At 34.2% G+C, this 21,358-nt stretch overlaps 1 protein-coding gene across 2 annotated transcripts in view; it reads right to left on the bottom strand.

Annotated features, from left to right (window-relative positions):
* FTO (FTO alpha-ketoglutarate dependent dioxygenase) overlaps positions 1-21,358 on the bottom strand; it is a 433,221-nt gene that overhangs the window by 377,736 nt on the left and 34,127 nt on the right. The gene's annotated exons all lie outside the window — the stretch shown is intronic.

Genomic DNA, 21,358 nt, shown 5'->3' with positions numbered 1-21,358 from the left:
TAAATTTATTGAAAAATGATCACTAGCAATTTTCCTCAAAATCAATTTAAAATTCATCAAAGCCATGAAACAGATGACATTTATGTCACTATGTCTACCTCCAAGAACTGTAGCACAGACTGCACAATGTCAAATAGTTTCCATGCAATATTCAGTTGTAATATAATGTCCTAAAATCATTCTACCTGTCAGCATCTCAAAGAAAACAACAGAAGAGAGAAATGCTTTAAAATTTCATGATGTTTCTTATTAACATCTACAGAAACTGTATTACAAAGGTTAGAGATGATATTGATAAATGTTCATGTCAAAATGGCGGTGGAGTTTTGTAAAAACTTTAGTTTCAGAAAAACATACCTAAATTTTACATGGAATTGTCAAAGCACACACATGTTTTAAACACACTTATTTTGCTTTCTTTGAGAAGCAATATGATATAATTAATGAGGAGCTGGCTTTGAGGCCAAGAAGACTTGGCCTACCTTTGACACTTATTTTGGCTCTATACAATTCAATTAAATTTCAGTGGCTTTTCAAAATTATAAATTGCAGAAGAGATACCAATCTGCATACGTGCAGAGGAAGTTTCTTATACAATGAAAATATATATCCATTCCTTAGTCTCTATTCTACTTCTTTAGAAACTTAATAATATTTCAGTAGGACTTCTGGTCTTGGGATTTATTTTCCAAAGATAGATATAAATAATCAATAATCAAAGGTATTACTATTCTTTCTACCAAAGAGGTGTGAAAGTATCTATCCTTCTTGCTCTTGATGAGTTTCCCAATCAATTTTCTACCCCAAAAGGAAAAAAATGTGTTTCTAAAATATATTTCAATACTATTTTAAAGTATGACAGATTATAACTAACCTAAAGCTAAACTGGACAGAACAGAGCCTATCCTTGGCAGAGAAGTCCCTCTAAGGTCCCATCTATCACTAAATTCTATAATCCCAAGAGCATACTAGAACTATTAGTAAATTCATGAAGAAAGCTTTCTGTTTTCATTCATATTATAAAAGTTAAGTTTTTGTTATTCCCTTGAAAAATAATATATCTAGATGTCAGGTATGGTAAATAAAAATAATGAATTATAAGAGGAATGCAGTGATCAGTTCTAATATATTTGTGAGATTCAAACCAGTAAGTGTTCACTGAATGTCACTGACAATAAGAGAAAACTTTTGCTTCGGATTAGCAAAGCCAAGAAGGTGAAGAAAAAGCAGCCACTTGCCTGAGTTCTCCCCCAAATCTCTAAATATTTTAAAATAATACCATAAAACAATTCCTAAAGGGACAGAACCCACAAAAGGACAGGATGAAATTATTTTCCGGCCAAAAGACAACTTAGAAGATCAGCAGGAAGGGTCTGTCACCCTTGAGTGAGAGTCCAGTGAGAAAGCCAGCATAGGCCCAGCTCCAACAAACCAGGAACAGGCCTTAGAGGCCACTGAATCAGCAGAACAACAAGTGCTTGCAGTGCTCTCAGCCCACAGATCAGAAGATTATATTTGTTGGCACTGGAGACAGGAACCTATTGCTTTGCCCATAGAAGGATCTGGGTCACAGGCCTAGATGGGAGTCACAGACTGAAAACGAGCACTAACACACTCGAGCTTGCACCCACGGTGCAGTAGGGAACACCTCTTCATAGTTCCAGGGCAGAAAGGAATATTGTGATCACTCATATACCAGATTATAGACCAGGAGAATAGTAAACACATCTCTCCATACCTCATACCACCGTGGAAACTGAAAATTTACAAGTCCTTAAAAGTATCTCTGAAAACAGCTGCACTTTCATATCTGTGACAGCTTGAGGAGTGAGGATCTGAGTCTAGGAAGCCTGGCTGATTGGGAAGACCAGGCACAGCTGAGCAGAGACCCAGCCCTGGGCAAGAAGGATTCAACACCAGATGAGAGCAGAAGCAGTGGGACAGGGATGCTCCTGTCTGGGAGCACTTGCAGGAGTGGGGAGCTTTTAGTTTGGGGTTGCTGGACAGAGGGGAGAAGTGAAGGTTAAGCTAGAGGCACCATTCTCCTATTCCGTGATTAGAGATGCTTACACTAATACCTCTTTATTAAAAAAAAAAAAATAAAATAAAAGATGAATGGCGTAAGAAGAAAGAACCCCACCATAGAAACTTACTATGGAAACAGGGAAAACCAGGGTTCATCTTCCTTCAGAGGAGGTCACTGATATAAAAAAGCTTTTCCCTGTCCAGAACTAATTTATAGGAGAACTTTAAAAAAGACTTTTAGAAATCAAGAGAGACACTGAGCAAAAAGTAAAAAAAAAATTAAAATTTTAAAAAATCCAATGAAAACAAGGTCATGAAAAAAAGTTAATCAACTAGAAAAAGAGATCTAGAGTTTCAAAGATGAAAATAATTATTTGAAAATTAGAATTGGGCAAGGGGAAGCCAGTGAAGCTATGAGAAACCAAGAAATAAAATAGATTATAAAAAATGAAAAATAGAACAGAAAGTGAAATATCTTATAAGAAAGCCAACAGATGTGGAGAATAGATCAAGAGAAAATATAAGAATAATTAGATTACTTGAAAGTTGTGATCAAAAAAAGAATACTGACACAATACTAGAAGAAATAATCCAAGAAAAATGTCCTAGAATGATAGAACATGAGGGAAAGTAGAAATAGAATAAAAATCCACTGATCATCACCTCAATGAGATCCTTTATGGAAAACACATAGGTATATTATTATCAAATTTCTAAACCCCTAGATCAAAAAGAAAATTTTGCAAGAAACAAGAAAAAAAGTCAAATATACTGCAGCTACAATTAGAATCATATAGGACTTATTAGCAGCCACAATAAAAGGTCACAGGTCCTGGAATCACACCTACAGACAATCAAAAGAACTAGACCTGTTGCCAAAAAATATCATATTCAGCAAAATTGTGGATAAAGTTGAATGAGAAAAGATGGATATTCAATGAACTTGCAGATTTTCGGGACTTTCTATCAACCAAACCCAAAGTTAATAAAAAATTTAACATAAGGGCCAATATCAAAAATCATTTCAAGGAACTCAACATGGATAATTTGTTTATGCTTGCTTTTTTTTTAACATGGGAAATGTATACCATATGTTAAGATTGACATCAACAATAGGGTAGTTCAAAAGAAAGACTGGGACAGAATTAAAGTTAAAATAGTAATTATGTTATACAAATGAGGTGCAGAGGAAGAGCAGACTCAGAGGTATTAGCGGAGGTTTATCATTCTGAAAATCTCCTCATATCAGGAATGGGTTAAGTAGGCAACACTGCATATATACTATGAAGGGTATAGCTCCCTACAAAATCTATAAAGAAATAAAATGTGTGGGGAGGGAGGGATGAAAAGGAAAGCAAAAGGAAAGAAGACAAGGGAAAGATCCATGGGTGGGATGAGATTAATAGTAAGGCAAGTTAAAGAGCAGAATTAAAGCAGAATCAGCAGGCATAGGAAAGATTTATATGTGTATATGTGTGCAAGGGATGGGGGTAGTAAATGTGTGGGTATGTATATAGATATGTATATATAAATACATTTTTTCTTAACTATAATTTGCTTAGGATAGTTCTATCCACTGCACCACCTAGCTGACCTTTATTTTGTTTTGTTTTAAATAAAATTTTAAAAGAGGGGTAGCTAGATGATACAGTGATAAAGCACCAGCCTTGGAGTCAGGAGGACCTGAGTTCAAATCCGAAACTTTACACTTACTAGCTGTGTGACCCTGAGCAAGTAACAACCTCAATTGCTTGCAAAAAAACAAACACATACACATTCAGAAGAAGTTCCAATATCTAGTCTCCAAGAAGAATATGAATTGGTATTAGGCCATGCTAAAATAAGATTTTGAAAATCAAATAAGAGAAGTGAAGGAAAAATTGGGAAAAGAAATGGGGTAAATGCAAGAAAATCGTGAAAAATGAGTCACAGCTTTGCAAAGGAGACACCAAAAAAATTGAAGAAAATATTTCCTTAAAAACCAGACTAGGGCAAATTATATATAAAAAAAAAAGTACAAAAGTCAATGAAAAGAAAAATGACATGACAAGCAGAATTAGCCAAATAGAAAAGGTTATACAAAAATTCACTGAAGATAAGAACTTAAAAAGTAGAACTGCCCAAATAGAAAAGGAAATACAAAATCTCACTGAAGAAAATTATTCCTTAAAACTTGGAATTGAGCAAATGGAAGCTAAGGACTTTATTATGAAAACTCAAGAAACTATGAAACAAAATCAAAAAAAGGAAAAAACAGAAGGCTATGTGAAATCTCACTGGAAAAACAAGTGACTTGGAAAATAGATCCAGGCGAGATAATTTTAAAATTATTGGACTTCCTAAAAGCCCATGACCAAAAAAGAAACCTAGACAACATTTTTGAAGAAAACATTAAGGAAAACTATCCTAATATTCTAGAACCAGAGGGTAAAATAGATATAGAATCCACTGATTATCTCCTGAAAGAGATTCCAAAATGAAGACTCCCAGAAATATTATGGTCAAATTCCAGAACTCCCAGATCAAAGAGAATATATTGCAAGCATCCAGAAAGAAAGAATTCAAGTACTGTAAAGTACTTGATACAGTCAGAATAACACAAGACTTAGTAGCTTCTACATTAAAGGATTTGATCGTTTTGGAATATGATATTCTAGAGGGCAAAGGTGTTAGGATTACAATCAAGAATTAACTACTCAGCAAAACTGAGTATAATTCTTCAAGGGGGAAAAATGGATATTCAATGAAATAGAAAACTTTCAAGAATTCTTAATGAAAAAAACAGAACTGAACAGGAAATCTGACTTGCAAATACAAAACTCAAGAGAAACATAAAGAGGTAAAAAGATTAATAAGATTAAATTGTTTCTACTTCTTCATGGGAAGATGTTACTTGTAACCCATAAAAACTTTCTCATTATTAGGACAATGAGGAGTATATAAATATGAAGGGATGACAGCTAAAAAAAAAATAAGTGATGAGAGAGGAATACACTGGGAAAAAGGAAGAGCGAGAGGTAGAAGAGGACAAATTATCTCACATAAGAGAAGCAAGAAAAGGCTTTTACAGTGGAGGGAAAGAAGGCAGGCGTGGAGAGGTAAGTGAACCTTACTTTCATAAGAATTTAAATAGGGAGGAAATAACATATACACAAAATTGGATATACAAATCTGTCTTCCCCTAAGGAAAGTAGGAGGGAAAGGGGATGACAAAGATGTGGGAAAATGATAGAGGGGAGGGCAGATTAGGGGAAGCAATAGTCAGAAGCAAAATATTTGGAGGGACAGAGTGAAAGAAGAGAATAGAATAGATGGGAGAGAAATAGGATGAAGCGAAATATATTTAGCAATCAAAACCATGAAAAAAATGAAGCAAGCCTCTTTGATAAAGGTCTTATTTCAAAACTATATAGAAAGTCAAATTTATAAAAATAGCAGCCATTCCCCCAATGATAAGTGTGATATGAACAATTTTCAGATAAAGTGATCTAAATCACTACTGACTGGAGGAATACAAATTGAAACATTTCTAAGTTGATGCAAAGTGAAAAGTATTGTATACAAAATAACAAGAACATTGTAAGGCAATCAGATGTGAATGACTTAGCTATTCTCAGGAATGAAAAATATTATCTGTCTCCAAAGAATTGATAGTGTCTGAATACAGCTTGGAGTATTTTTTTTTAATTTCTTGACCTTTTTTTAGTCTATTTCCTTTTATTACTAGACTACAGGTGTATAAACTGTATTGAATCTCTTGACTTCTTAATAAGGGGGGAGGGTGAGGGAAGAAGGAAGAGAATTTGTAATTCAAAAATTAAAAATGAAAAAAATAAAAATTTATTTCACATGCAATTACAGAAAATATTAAATAATTTTAAAAGATTAGCAAAAGTATTAGAATTGATTACAGAAGTATAAAAAAGAATTTAATGAATTCCTAGTGACTTCCTATAAAGAATGTTAGATCAAAAATTTAGTTGTGGCATATATGTAATATGTAGCATATCTAATTAAGTCTACCCTTACACTGTAAACTATACAAAGAGAGAAACTGACCCACTATTTCACTGGAATGTACATCAAGTATATGCTCAGGAAGTTTTCTGGGTAATTTTATAGGTAATTTAAGAGACACTATAAATACAAACCTATTCTAAGACACAGAATGATCTACAACTTAAATCTTTAAAGTAATAATAATAAACTAATTTAAGGGGCACGATCATCTTTACAAACATACCTTAATATTTTATTGTGATTACTGTCCCCAAAGACCCAGAAATACCCTGAGGAGTTCCAACCAGACATGCAGGAAGCCTTCCTCAAATTTTCTTCCAGTAGAGCACAAAAGATTGATTTTCAGACATTCCTTACTCTTGTCATTTAAGTATCTTACCTTTTTTTCCTCTCACACATTTCTGTAATAACACCTCTTATGCCACTTCTCTTTCAAAATGTATGGCTAAAAGTAAATGGTAATCTACTCATATCCATCTCCCTGCCCTTCCGTGTCCTTTGGGTGATGTATGATTTTAATTCTAAAATTCAACAAAAGAATGCTGTTAGAAGATAGGCTTTTCTCTCAGGAAAAAGCTTAGGGTTATTTAAATTAATGCACAATTTTCCAACTTCAAGCTATTCTCCTTCTACCATTCTATTCTAGGCTTGGATTATTGCTCATCTGCAACTTTAGTTTAGATTGTGGCACTCATGGATCAATTTTATGGGTTGCATGTGTAAAAATGTGGCAGCCCTTTTTTGTAGTGGTAAGGAACTGGAAACTGAATGGATGCCCATAAATTGAAGGAAGAATGGCTGAATAAATTGTGGTATATGAATGTTATGAAATATTATTGCTCTGTAAGAAAGACCAGCAGGATGATTTCTGAGAGACCTGGGGAGACTTACATGAACTGATGCTAAAGGAAATGAGGAGAACCAGGAGATCATTGTACATGGCAATAACAATATTTATTATATGAGGATCAATTCTGATGGACATAACTTTCTTCAGCAATGAAATGATTCAAACCATTTGCAATTGTTCAGTGATGAAGAGAGCCATCTACACCCAGAAAGAGGATTGTGGGAGCTGAATGTGGTTCACAACATAGCATTTTCACTCTTTTTTTGTTGTTGTTTGCTTGCATTTTATTTTGCTTCTCTCTTTTTTTAACTGGTTTGATTTGATCTTTCTTGTGCGGCACTATAATTGTATAAATATGTATGCATATATTGTATTTAACATATATTTCTACCATTTTTTAACATATATTAGCCTACTTGCCATCTAAGGGAGGGCATGGGAGAAGGGGGGAAATTAGAACACAAAGTTTTGCAAGGGCTAATATTGAAGAACTGTCCAAGCATATGTTTTGAAAAATAAAAAGTTTTAATGAAAAAAAAATACTTAGCTCTTAAAAAAATTTTTTTAAATGCTTCAAAAAACCCAAAACTTCATGGGTTGTTCATCCAAATGCATAACATAAGATAGGCAATAAGTATTCTTCAACGTCTTGAGTTTTTCCTTGGTGGATTGTTTCATAAAACTCTTTTGAATGATTAACAGTATTATTTAAGAAGCTATACATAATTGATGAATTCAGCGCAATATTATCTGATGACCAAAATATGAGGAGAACTTTTGCATCTCTAAGGGATCCCTCCACAATTTCTCTCCTGGACATCTTCCACCAGAGTTCCAAATACCTTTCATGTACACATGTCCATTTTATGTTTCACTTGATATTAATAATCAAAGGGTTTACCAGCTCATTTCTGTTGGTACCCTGCTCAAGGAATTTTGGTATAAATTAAACATAAGAATAGGAGGTAAGTTATTTGGTCTCCACCGAATTAAAAGCTTTTAATTAGTTAATAATAACCACAATGGGATCATGAATTTTCTAGACTTTTTAGTTTAATTGTATCACTAAAGAACTGTGGCTTGTGGTATAGTGGTACAGAATCAGAGAATTCTAGGGCTAAAATGTATCTCAGAAATCATCTATTACAATCTATGCTACAACACACCTGACAAGTGAACTTGCAACATCTGCCTAAAAGTCTCTAATGAGAAAGAATATATTAATTTCTGAGACAGCTAATGTCACTTTTAGATATCTCTAGTTATCAAACTTTTTTTTTCCTGACACCAATTCTAAATTTGTCTCTTTGTAATTTCCATCAACTACTGCTTTTGTCATCTGTGGCTAAATAGAATGAATCTAATTCCTCTTTTACATGGCAGTCCTTCCAATACTTGAAGATCACTACCATATCCCCAAAGGTCTTCTCTTTTCCAAGCTAAACATTCCCAGAGTTCCTTTGGTCAATATTCAAAAATGTATTTGTCCACTTTTCATATCTTCTTCCATGATGTCCTTAATATGAATGTAAATTACAAAATTATATTGTATAAATAATTGCATAAATTGTATAAAATCATAAATTATAAAATTAAAAAAAAAACTTTGTAGATATAGGAAAATAGGCAAATGGGCTAGTAGTTATTCATCACCATTTAAAAATTAATGAGGACTAATTTTTTCAAAATCAGTTCTCTTCCCCTCTAAGATATTTTAAAAATCAATCCCTCATTGTCCTCAAAATTCTGTCACCTCTAGGACAGACTTCTTCTAGGTATAATTGCTTTAATCCAGCTCTTCTTCCTTTCCTCTAATGACATTTCTACTTAGTCACACAATTCACTAGGGACTAGGATGTTAAAAAAAAAAAAAAAAAACACCCAAATGTAATAATTCCATGATCATTAATGGGGGAGGGGAGAAGGAGGAAAGTCTAGTACAAATCTATTTTTACAGATTTTTTCCCTTTTTGCCTGTTAGTTGCCTTTCCTTCCAGTTTTATTCTTAAATGCCTTGAAGATTATTTTACCTACCAAAGCTTTCTTAAAATTTGATTTACTCTCTACTATTTCCCAGTTTTGTGAGTGATATTACTCATAATCTTCCACCAGTCTCCTCTGAAAGAACAACAAATAAATTTATATTCTCAATTAATATTTCCCCCAAATGGCAAGGCTCTCTGGCAAGATCATGTTCTTTGGCTGAGGTGATTTCACTTTTTTTTTTTTTTTTGGCAAATTATTTACATCATCAATTACACTGATTAAACTTTATTTGTAAATCTTAAGACAGCTTTGTTCTTTTCATTCACTTCTAATTTTTCAGCATTGAGGTCAACCTGAAGCTGCCTTAATTGAATGTCATACCCTCTTCTCATTTTCAATCATTCTTTTAGTTTGAAATTGATTTTGATCAATGAAGGTAGCCCAGCTGTACCTGATCTAAAACTATATTATAAAGCAGTGGTCACCAAAATCATTTGGTATTGGCTAAGAAATAGACTAGTTGATCAGTGGAATAGGTTAAGTTCACAGGACAAAATAGTCAATAACTATAACAATCTAGTGTTTGACAAATCCAAAGACCCCAACTTTTGGGATAAGAATTCACTATTTGACAAAAATGTTGGGAAAATTGGAAACCAGTATGGCAGAAACTAGGCATTGACCCACTTTAACATCGTAAACCAAGATAAGATCAAAATGGGTTCGTATCTAGGTATAAAGAATGAGATTATAAATAAATTAGAAGAATATAGGTGTTAGAATCCTAGTGTTAACTCAATGGAATTGATAGAAACAATGCTTATTGGTTCACACATTAGAGCAAATGCTTACAAGGTGTTAAGTCACTAGAATTGATAGAAACAATGCTTACACCTTTAAGAGTTTACACATTAGAGCTCACACCTTTAAGAGAGTTTGCACATTAGAGCTCACACATTGGAGTTCACAAGTACAGGAGATTCACAAAGTTAACTTTGTAATTCTGTGAATTCATACCTCCCATAATCCCACTCTCAGAGTAGGAGTCAACCTTTGAGTTTACACCTCTAAAAGAGCATAAAAAGGAGCTGAGTTAGTGAAGTGAGTTCAGTTGGAGAGATTGACAAGCTAGAGACTGCAGTCAGGCAGAACAAAGGATTCAGAGGAGGAGAACCAAGATTCAGAGAGAGCTGGAAGCTGAAGCTGGCAGACAAGCTGCAAGAGCTCTTGGAACCAAGGAAGGAGATGGGCCTCTAACCAGGTTATTTTGGAAGAGACAATAAAAGATTTGAACTTTTATCAGCTGGCTGCATTTGAGGTGATTATTATTCTGAACTGAAACTAAGGCTGCCTTCAGAAACCTCCCCAGGAAACCTGCTCCCCCAGAGAGAACCATCATATTTTAGAGAAAAAAAGAAGAACATTACACATAGGATAGTTTACCACTCAGACCTTTGGAGGAGGAAGGACTTTGTGACCAAAGAAGAACTAAAGATCATTATTGATCACAAAATAGAAAGTTTTGATTATATCAAGTTAAAAAGCTTTTGTATAAACAAAACTAATGCAGACAAGATTAGAAGGGAAGCAATAAACTGGGAAAATATTTTTACAGTTAAAGGTTCTGATAAAGGCCTTATTTCAAAAACATATAGAGAATTGACTCTAATTGTTAAGAAATCAAGCCATTTTCCAATTGATAAATGGCCAAAGGATATGAACAGACAATTTTCAGATGATGAAATTGAAACTATTTCTACTCATATAAAAAGGTGCTCCAAATCATTATTGATCAGAGAAATGCAAATTAAGACAAATCTGAGATATCACTACACACTTCTCAGATTGGCTAAGATGACAGGAAAAAATAATGATGAATATTGGAGGGGATGTGGGAAAACTGGGACACTGATACACTGTTGGTGGAGTTTGAATGGATCCAGCCATTCTGGAGAGCAATTTGGAATTATACACAAAAAGTTATCAACCTGTGCATACCCTTTGATCCAGCAATGTTACTACTGGGCTTATATCCCAAAGAGATCTTAAAGAAGGGAAAGGGACCTGTATGTGCAAAAATGTTTGTGGCAGTCCTTTTTGTCATGGCTAGAGTTTATGCCCAGCAATTGGAGAATGACTGAGTAAATTATTACATATGAATGTTATGGAATATTATTGTTCTGTAAGAAATGACCAGCAGGATGAATACAGAGAGGCTTGGAGAGACTTATTTGAACTGATGCTAAGTGAAATGAGCAGAACCAGAAGATCATTATACATGGCAACAACAAGATTATATGAGGATCAATTCTGAAGGATTCAGCAATGAGAAGATCCAAATCAGTTCCAACTGATCAGTGGTGAACAGAACCAGCTACGCCCAGCAAAAGAACACTGGAAAATGAGTGTGGACCATAACATAGCATTTCTACTCTTCCTATTATTGTTTGCTTCCATTTTTGTTTTTCTTCCCAGATTATTTTTACCTTTTTTCTAAATCCGATTTTTCTTGTGCAGCAAAATAACTATAAATATGTATACATACATTGTATTTAACATATACTTTAACATATTTAATATGTATGAAACTGCCTGCCATCTAGGTGAGGGGATGGAGAGAAGGAGGTTTTGCAACGGTCAGTGTTGAAAAATTACCCATGTATATGTTTTGTCAATAAAAAGCAATAATAAAAAAAAGAAAAAGAAATAAAATAAAAATTTTAAAAATATGCTTCAAAAAAATTGCTTTCAATCTATGCTCTAATGTATTAGTGGCTTGAAAGTAATTAGTCCTATATAAGTAATGAAATCTGCTAAAATATAATAAATTTCATTTTAAATGATTTCATTACATGATTTCTATGTCTAATACTTCCTGGCTTTCTTCTCAAAGAAAGTATCCATAATTGATAAGCCTTAGGACTTCCATTTAGTTTACATGTCTTTGGTCTTTTTCATTTTTTACTCTTAATTTTTCCAAGTTTTTTTTTTATATCTTTTACTATTCCAACTTTAGCTCTGCTATTGAGTATGTTCCTACATTCTGATTTAATCTGAAGCAGTTTTAATCTAAATCTCCATAGAATTTCTCTGCTTTCTCATTCTCTGCAACAAATACTGAAACATAAACTGCAACTATTTTCACAGTAGATATGCTTATCATGTGCACTGCAATATACAGTGAAAAAATGTACCATAAAATTACATTTCTTGTTGCCCTTGGATACATGATAGAGCCAACTTCAGGATCTCTTTGTGATTTGTCTTTCAGAGGATAACCCAGTCATCTTTACATTTTGCTGTAACTTCATTCTGTCTTCTGATTTGATTTATATCAAGAATGTCAGGGTTGATAGGATTCATTTCCTCTAGAGTCTCTCTCTCTAGAGTCACTGAACAAGAATCTCACATTTAGATTATCAATAGATCATTTAACATTTGTAAGTAGTCTAAAAACTATGACTCTTAGCACCTTCATTTTCTCCTTAACTTCAATTATCACTGTATCCATGGAATTGGAATTCTACACAAGTCTGCGGGACATTTTTCATTTTTGTTTATTCCATGGATTCAAAGAATTTATCATCAAGTGCCCAGTCAACTACAGAGGAGTCTTTCCATATTCAGCTAGGCCTATTACTGAAACAATACTTTTTTTTTTTTTGCAAGTTTTTGCAACAACTGAGAATCTGTCAAAACTTATGTTTTGCTGTCAGAGCCTTCAAAAATTCAGTGATGACTCAGTTTCACAAGATATCAGAGGTATTTGTTGGTTTCTACACATAAAATAGAACAAAGTCATCCTCATGTAGGATATGCATAATGTACTAAGGAGACAATTTTAAACTCCAGAAGATTTTAAAGTTGACATATATTAAAAAGCAATCTTAAAGATTATTTACTTTATTGTAGATTTCAAATGAGATAAGAACTAAGAGCTCATAAAGTCCAATCTCCTCCTTTTAAAGATGAGGAAATTGGGAATTCAAAAGTTAAGTGACTTACTCAGGAACAAAAACTTAATAAATATCTTAGTCAGGAATTCACACTCAGGTCTTCCAGACTCAAAATCTAGGGAACTAATAACTATGCCATGCTGCCCCATTTTACAAGACTCAGAGAGAAATGATTTGCTGAAATTACTGCCCAAATTTCCTGGCCATAAGATGATGTTTGTTCAACTACTAACAACAATAATAACATATTCATATGGTACTTTAAAGGGTTCACAATACATGCCTCAATGCTCCTCTGTAGATGGTACAAGTATTTTTTATCATCATTTTATAGAAAAATAAACTACAGTAATAAAACTAGAATTCTAACCCAAATCCTCAAATTTGAGGATTTTCTACACAGGTGGATTAGAAAAATGCTACAGGTATAAATTTAAGTAAGGATTTGTCAAAATCTGTCAGACGAGACAGAAACACAGATTTAGTTAAGACAACTGTTAGGCATATTTGGAACTAGTTGAAAAGTGGAACCCAACAAAGTAATCAATAACAGTTTGTTATCAATTTGGAAGGTCTGCAGTGCAACATACAAATAATGTACTCAAAGTCAGTGATAATCGAATATGGAATAATCCAAATTAAGGAATAACTAATATGGTGAATAACAATCAGGATCCAAAATGAATGTATTTTGACATTCTAAAATATTGGGCCAGATCTTAAGAAGAAATTTAACTGGAGTATGAATAAAGTCTTATGCTTGGGATTTTAAAAATCAACAAGAAATATTTTTAGGCTTAATGTCAGGAAGAACTTCGTGATAATTAAAGCTAAGCAATGTAAAATGGATGGCAGTGAGTTCCCAGTCACTGTTACATTGTAAAGGGGCTACTTGTTCAGGAACAGGTTGAATTAGATAGTTTTTAAGCTCCCTCTGGGTTCTAAGATTCTGCATGCTTTCTACTACACCAAGCAGATATTACAGACAAGTTAAAAACATAAAAAATCAGATAAAAGATAAATATTGAGACCAGAATTCAAAACCAGATCTCCTGACATCCTTTCTGCTTTCCCATGTTGTCTACATTATAGCAGACATCACTGGCCAGTTGTTTCTCTTTATTGAGAGACAAGACAAAGCTGTAAATTCTATTCATGACCTTCATATATCTTCTATTTTAAAGAGTTACACCACACAGCTACATAATTCACATCATCTTAGCCTGCCTACAGATGCAAAATAAAAACTATTTGTTCATCTAGCAATTATACAAAGGCACAAAAAATTTAATAAATAACAATTTTTCATTCCACTATAACTTGAACAACACATGCTAAGTATAATGCCAGGTAAAAATACAGCTGTGCTTTTTCACTGTAGAAAGAATGAGCTAATATTTTGGCAACTTTTCCCATTACATGATGCTATTATGTGTGGTGGTTATCAATTTTAGTTTTTTGTTCATAGAGGCATAGTTCTTGGAAGAAAACAAAGTACCTGGCTCACAGAAGCATAAAAATTAACTGGCTGGATAAGACAAAAATAGTAAAAATAGAGAATCGTAAAATTGTTAAGATGCTGTTGAAGAAAATGTTGGTTTAAAAACTATGCTGACAGAAGCAGCTACACCCAAAGAAAGAACACTGGGAAATGAATGTAAACTGTTTACATTTTTATTTTTCTTCCCAGGTTATTTTTTACCTTCTGAATCCAATTCTTCCTGTGCAACAAGAGAACTGTTCGGTTCTGCACACATATATTGTATCTAGGATATACGGTGACATATTCAACATGTATAGACCTGCTTGCCATCTGGGGGAGGGGTGAAGGGAGGGAGGTTTGGAAAAGTCAGAACAGAAGTGAGTGCAAGGGATAATGGTGTAAAAAATTACTCAGGCATGGGTTCTGTCAATAAAAAGTTATAATAAAAAAAACTATGCCGACAGATTTGAAATAGCTTGTTAATTTGTTAAACAGAAGTCTATAGTTTTCAAACTGTGATTTCATTTGCATTCTCTACCACTTAAAAACTTTGCTAATAGGCATGTGATGGTGCAATTCATTTTTTTAAAAGTTTTGGTTAGTTTGCTATTACTAATAGAACTAGTAATTACTGTAATACTTTTTTCCTCGTTGAAGACATTTTAAAAATTATTTTCTTATCAAAGTAGGTTGGGATGAGTAGTTTAAACATTTCCTCAAGTGCTCCAAAATACAAAATTATGCACCTTACTACTGAGAACAGGATTCTAGAATAATAGCATGATAGCCACAAGGGACCTCAGAAGCATACAGTATAATTCCTTCTATTTCACAAATTAGATACTATAACTGAAAGGCTAAGAAACTTGCCCAAGGTCACGCAGTCAGAGGTAAAACTGGAATTCAAAGTAAGGTCTCCTCATTCCAAATCTATCACTCTTTCTACTACACCATGCTCTTTATTTTTGTAGTCTTATCCTTCTTTTAAAACAATTTTTTCTGGTGATTTTTTTCTATGAAATTAATATTTCTCAGTTAAAATAAGGCAATGGCACCGACTTTAGGTATAATATTTGTATAGGTAACTTAAGAGATAATTATTATAACATCCTTTATAAAGTAACACTGAATGTTTCCAGGTCAGACACGAGGGGAAAAAAATCTATCTTATTCTGAAACACTCTGAGCTGTCACTTAAAACATTTTCTGAAGCTCTTCCCAAAGATTCCTGTTTCAGGTCTTAAGTGAATCTATTCAATTACCTTTTCAAAGACCCTAAATTCTACAACAGTTGAAAATAACTCCAATTCGCCTCTCCCTTACTTCCCAGAGTTTTCTTAATTCTATCCTCAGAAGCAACTGAGTCTATAATGCTGAGGAGGAAAACCTGCTTTGGGGTCTGACTTGCAACTCCTGTTTTGTAAGGCCAGAATCACAGCACATAAATTCCACAAGCAGCTTCAGTCTCAGATTACACTTTAGAGAATACTGCTGTCACAATTAAATTCTAGCTATGTTAAGAACCTTGGCTCTAAAATAGACTAGGGAGTAGAGACAGATTGGAAGAGATAGCATCTCCTGGCTGAGGCCACAAGGCACTACCAGAAGGGTCCTCTTCCTCATATACCAGACACTCACACAATAAGTAGGACTCTAAAAAGTCCTTAAATCTCTCATTTGGAAGCTCTGCTCCTGCTTCTTTCCTCCCTTCTTCCCTTTGCCCATTATCACTCCCCCATCCCAGTACATTTTATCAGGAGCCAGAAATGTCAAACACTTCTACAATAAACAGATAGAGGCTGGTCTTTTTTTATTTTCATACCTGCTGATACTATGAGAGGTTAGGATGTAATCTGCCTCGGGCACCCTCTCTCTCCATACAAACTAGGCAGGTCATTTTCTTTTTATCAAAAGGAAGAGTAGGTCATCACATTTTAGTGCCTGTTGACACCATCACTAGTAAAAGCAAGATAAGAAATCATTGCCCTTAAGGTACCTTAACCTCTACTTTACTTTTATACAGATATTTCACAACTACTATACTGAACTCAACAGACTTCAGTATAAACAGACAAGAGGTTTGAATCCACACTTCTTAAACCATAGGGATCTCAGCCAGATAAGCTGCTTACAAAAGGCAAAACAGAGGTGACTTGGTCTTTAAAAAAAAAAAAAAAAAGATGTAGATATATAAATACACAAACACACAGATACACATATATGACTTTTGTTTTTTCAACAATCATTTATAATTAGGCAAATCAACCTATCAACTTCTATTGAGAATAAGCAAAGTTCATAGTTGATTCCCCTCCTCATCACCCTGTCACTTTTTAGAGGTCAAGATTGCATATTAACATTACACAGCATTCAATTTTATTTTATTATTTTCTTTATTAACATTATTGTAGTCAATGGTATCCCTGTTTCAATTTGGCTAAAATGCATTTTTCGCTTGCAAAGAGATAGTACTTATATGGCACCTGCAGTGCAGCAGGCACTTTGCTAAGGGCTTTTAAAAAAATATCTTATTTGATCCTCACAACAACCCTATGAGATAGATGCTATTCTTCTTTTACAGATGAGGAAACTAATTCCAAGAGGGTTAAGTGGCTTGCCAAAGGTCACGTTGTTAGTTAAAAAAAAAAAAAAAAAAAAAAAAAAAAAAAAAAGCATCTGAGTCTAATTTGGATTCTGGTCTTTCTGACATGCCCAGAGCTCTGTCCTCTGGGCCATTAGTTGCTTCTACTGTGACCTGAAATTGCAGAAATGAGCTAAGAGACATGTAGGAGCATTGATATAAATGATTCACTAGATCCTCCAATAGCACAAACCGTTTTTTTTTTTTTCCTCAAATTTTCATAGCCCAACTTTCCTCTGTCCTATCCAGAGTTTCCATTTCTTTGGAATCCTTGCACTTCTGAAATCTCAAACTTATTCAGTCAACCTGGAAGATTAAAGGCAAACTATATTTCAGAAGTTATTCAACACTGTCTTACAAGGAGCTATATTCAATGCATAACACACACACACACACACACACCCCACTGTTTTGCCTTATCCCTCTCTTGCCACCAGTCAGAGAATAGGAAATATAGCTCTGAACTTACCTTAATGTGAATGAAGTCAAAACAATTTGCCTAGAAAGCAGAATCAATTTCTAGCTAAACAATGTGTTGTAGCTGACTCAAAAAACATTACTAGAAGTAGTTCTGAAAGAAAATAAAACTTTTTCATCAAAGGATATTTAATAAAGGGATACAATTCTGGTTGTTGTTGTTGTTTCAGCTGTGTCCAACTCTTTGTGGCTCCATTTGGGAGCCTTGGTAAAAATACTGGAATAATTTGCCATTTCCTTTACCTTATTCTTCTCATTTTACAGATAAGGAACTGAGGCAACGAAAGTGATATGACTTGCCCAGGGTCACACAGCTAATAAGCTTTCTATCCACTGCATCACAGAGGGTTTACTACAAAATTCCCTGATTGGTATCCATCACAAAAGATATATATATATATATATATGTATGTATGTATTGTATAACAATAGTATCTACCTCACAGGATTGTTGGGTGGATAAGTGAGCTAAAATATGTAAAAGGCTATGAAAACTGTAAAGTGAGCTATAAGTTATAACTATTATTATATATCATCATCATTTTTATTACTCATTTGCCTGAGATGTGGACAGCATCATCCTTTGGACAGATAAAAGCTGCATACTTCTTATGTCCTTTCTAGCTCTGAGATACAATCCTATCTATGATAGACAAAATACAGGAGGCAAGAGTGTTTAGCTATGCCAATTAGTTCAGAAAAAAATCTATGGAGTATGTGGAATTATAGGGCAACTAGGTGAACAGGGTGCTGGGCCTGGAATCAAGAAGACTCATTTTCCTAAATTCAAATCTAGCTTCAAATATTTATTATCTGTATGACTTTAGAAAAGGCACTTAATTCTGGTTACCTCAGTTTCTTCAAAAGTAAAATGAGCTGGAGAACAAAATGGCAAACCACTCCAGTATCTTTGTAACAAACTCCAAATGGGGTCACTGGACAACAAATATGGGATTATGCCAGATAGGTATAAGAGAATGTATCATTAATATCATCAAGAATGAAGAATTGTAGTGAAATCTCCAAGGTCTACTGAGACTATAATTTTGAGAGAATGATATCTATACCAAATCTACAATGACATTATTTTTTATTAAAGCTTTTTATTTTCAAAACACATGCATGGACAATTTTTCAACATGAACCTTGCAAAGCCTTGTGCTCCAAATTTTCCCCTCCTTTCCCCCACCTCCTTCCCCTCACTTCCTTCCCTAGATGGCAAGTAATCCAATATATGTTATACATGTTAAAATATAAAACATATTTATACAATTATCTTGCTGCCCAAGAAAAATCTGATCAAACAGGGAAAAAAAGGGAAAGAAAACAAAATGCAAGCAAACAACAAAAAAAAGAGTGAAAATGCTATGTTGTGATCTACATTCAGTTCCCACAGTCTTCTTTCTGGATATAAATAGCTCTCTTCATCACACGATCACTAGACTCGATCATCTCATACAATGACATTCTTAAATCAGAAAAAAAAAAAAACATCTTTCCCTGAGAGGACATCAAAGAAAAAAAGAATTAAAGGAAATTAATGAAAGTATCTATGTTTTTACATCCTTTCACAGTCTCTCAATTCCTCTTTCCCACTCCCACCACCACCAAATTCATAACACAGAAGAATTCTTAATAAGGATGATGGTAGATCATCCTCTCAGTGCTGACACTTCAGTGACATCGCTTAGTCCCCAGATCACCATTCCTCTAGGATCTACCTCACAGAATAGTTGTTATTAGAGTCATAGAGACCTCTGACACTTGCCATGGCCAAATACCTAACTTCTCTGAAACTGACTTTGTTCGTGTGAAAAAGTGGAGAAAAGCATTCCTCTAGGATCTACCTCACAAGATATTTGTAAGAATCAAATAAGATGACAAACATAAAGCAGTTTGTGAATCTTAAAGATCTATACGTCAATGGCATATCCTCAAAGGAAGTAGACAAAACAATAACCAGGATCCTTCATGTATTTGAACACCAGTATTATCATTGTTCCTCTCAACTTTCAAGATGTATGCTATTTATGCTAAGGTTTAGAATTAAGCAAAAGCATAAATATCAATCTCCACTTTTCTATATCTGAATAATCCATACTATAACATCAAAAGACTTCTGAATGACCATGATTTTTATCAGTGTCAATTAAGCTTTCTCTTTCTCTTGAGAACAAAAATAACCTGAAATAAGACAATAATCACCAGCATTCTTCTCTTGGTTATGTTAAATTTTCCCTCGGCTTCACAAATCACACACTGACCTCCCCTCTCTTATGTTACATTATATAAAATACAAAAGCCACATTCCTTCTTGACAGCTAACCTCAGGCACCACTAGTCTAGCATCCAGTCACTTACCTCACTGGCTGAAAGCTGATAGGATACGCAAGACAAGCCTGAGAGTTTAACTGGCAGAGCTGTTCAGATCTAAATTGTGCTATTTGAAACTTGGACCACAGGAGACAACAGTTCACTTTTTTCACCCTGGCAAAAGATTCAACCTCTTGGCCCTAGGAAAGTCATCTGAATATATTTAACAAAAAAAAAAAAAAAAAAAGTAAAAAGAGAAAGAAGAGAAAAAAAAAAGTCTTCCTCTCTTCTGATTGAAGATATATTCAGCTCTCTGATCTTTTTATGCACATTTGATCATCCTGTTGACAGCCTTGGAAGTTAAGTAATATGGGCTGCTGCACATAGGTTTCAAACCTTGATGGAAGCCAATGGCAGGCTCCTTTTGACAGTCAAATAATGACAAGCACGTTGCAGGCCAATGCCCGTCATTCATGAACATCTCCAACCTGCTCCAACTGCGGCACAGCGACTAAATAGAAGGTCAAAGGTTAAGCTCCAAGAAGACAGCAATGAAGGGCAACTGTCATGCACCACTGAATAGTGTGAGGCAGCAAGGAGTGGTTGTCTCCTGAAGAACATGCAAAATGTTCTCATTCTGTCCAGGCAGAGACATATCTGAAGGTCCTAAATGAGACCATTGCCAATTCATGAAGAGCCAAACTGACAGCATGCCATTCAAGCTGTCTTGTATTTTTTTTCTGTTTCAAATCACAAATGTATGCAAACTATACAGTTAAAGTATAACTCTTCAATCACTGAGTTAAGTATGCTGTGTTCAGACACATATGTACTAAGAACTTCAGAAGGAAAAAAAAACCTTAAGGAAGTTTAATCAGTTTTGTTGCTGCCCGTAATAAAAACCTGTAATAACTCTCAACTGCACATAAGATAAAGGACTATGTTTTCTAGAAAAGTGCTATTTTTCTAAAATGGCAAAACTTAAAAATTGCTAGGTCATGAAAAAACGGGGCTAAAATTTGGATTTACTTTCACATTAATATAATATACAAGATAGACAATTCTATTGTAGACATATTTAAGATATTTTATCAAGAATAAAGAGTCAATAGTTTGTTATTCAGTTGTTCAGTTGCATCCAACTCTTCATGACTCCATGAACCACAGGATACCAGGTCCTACTATTTCTCAAAGTCTGTGCAATTTCATATTAGTTTTTCCATCACACTATCTATCCATCTCATCTTCTGCCATCCCCTTTTCCTTTTGTCTTCAATCCTTCCTATATCAAGGTCAAGTGGTCAAGATATGTTATAAAAATCATTCAGTAGAAAGGACCTAGCTGGAAACAATTTACTCCAATATCTTCATTTCACTGACAAAAAAAAAAACTCCCAAAACAACAACAACAACAACAAAATGAAGTTTAGAAGCAAAGTGATTGGCACAAGATAGGAAAGTTATAAAATGTCAGATCTAGAGGACTTGAACTCAGGTTTTCTAAGTCCTGTTGTTTTTATTCTTCCTGACTTCCTTGGTTCTGCTGAAGATGTCTCCACACTTCCAGTCACCCAGGCATTCAATTGTGGAATATAGTTCTTGACTCT

The sequence above is a fragment of the Sarcophilus harrisii genome, chromosome 2 (assembly GCF_902635505.1).
Source record: "Sarcophilus harrisii chromosome 2, mSarHar1.11, whole genome shotgun sequence".
In the NCBI taxonomy this organism is placed as follows: domain Eukaryota; kingdom Metazoa; phylum Chordata; class Mammalia; order Dasyuromorphia; family Dasyuridae; genus Sarcophilus; species Sarcophilus harrisii.
This window is presented reverse-complemented; position numbering and strand designations above follow the sequence as displayed.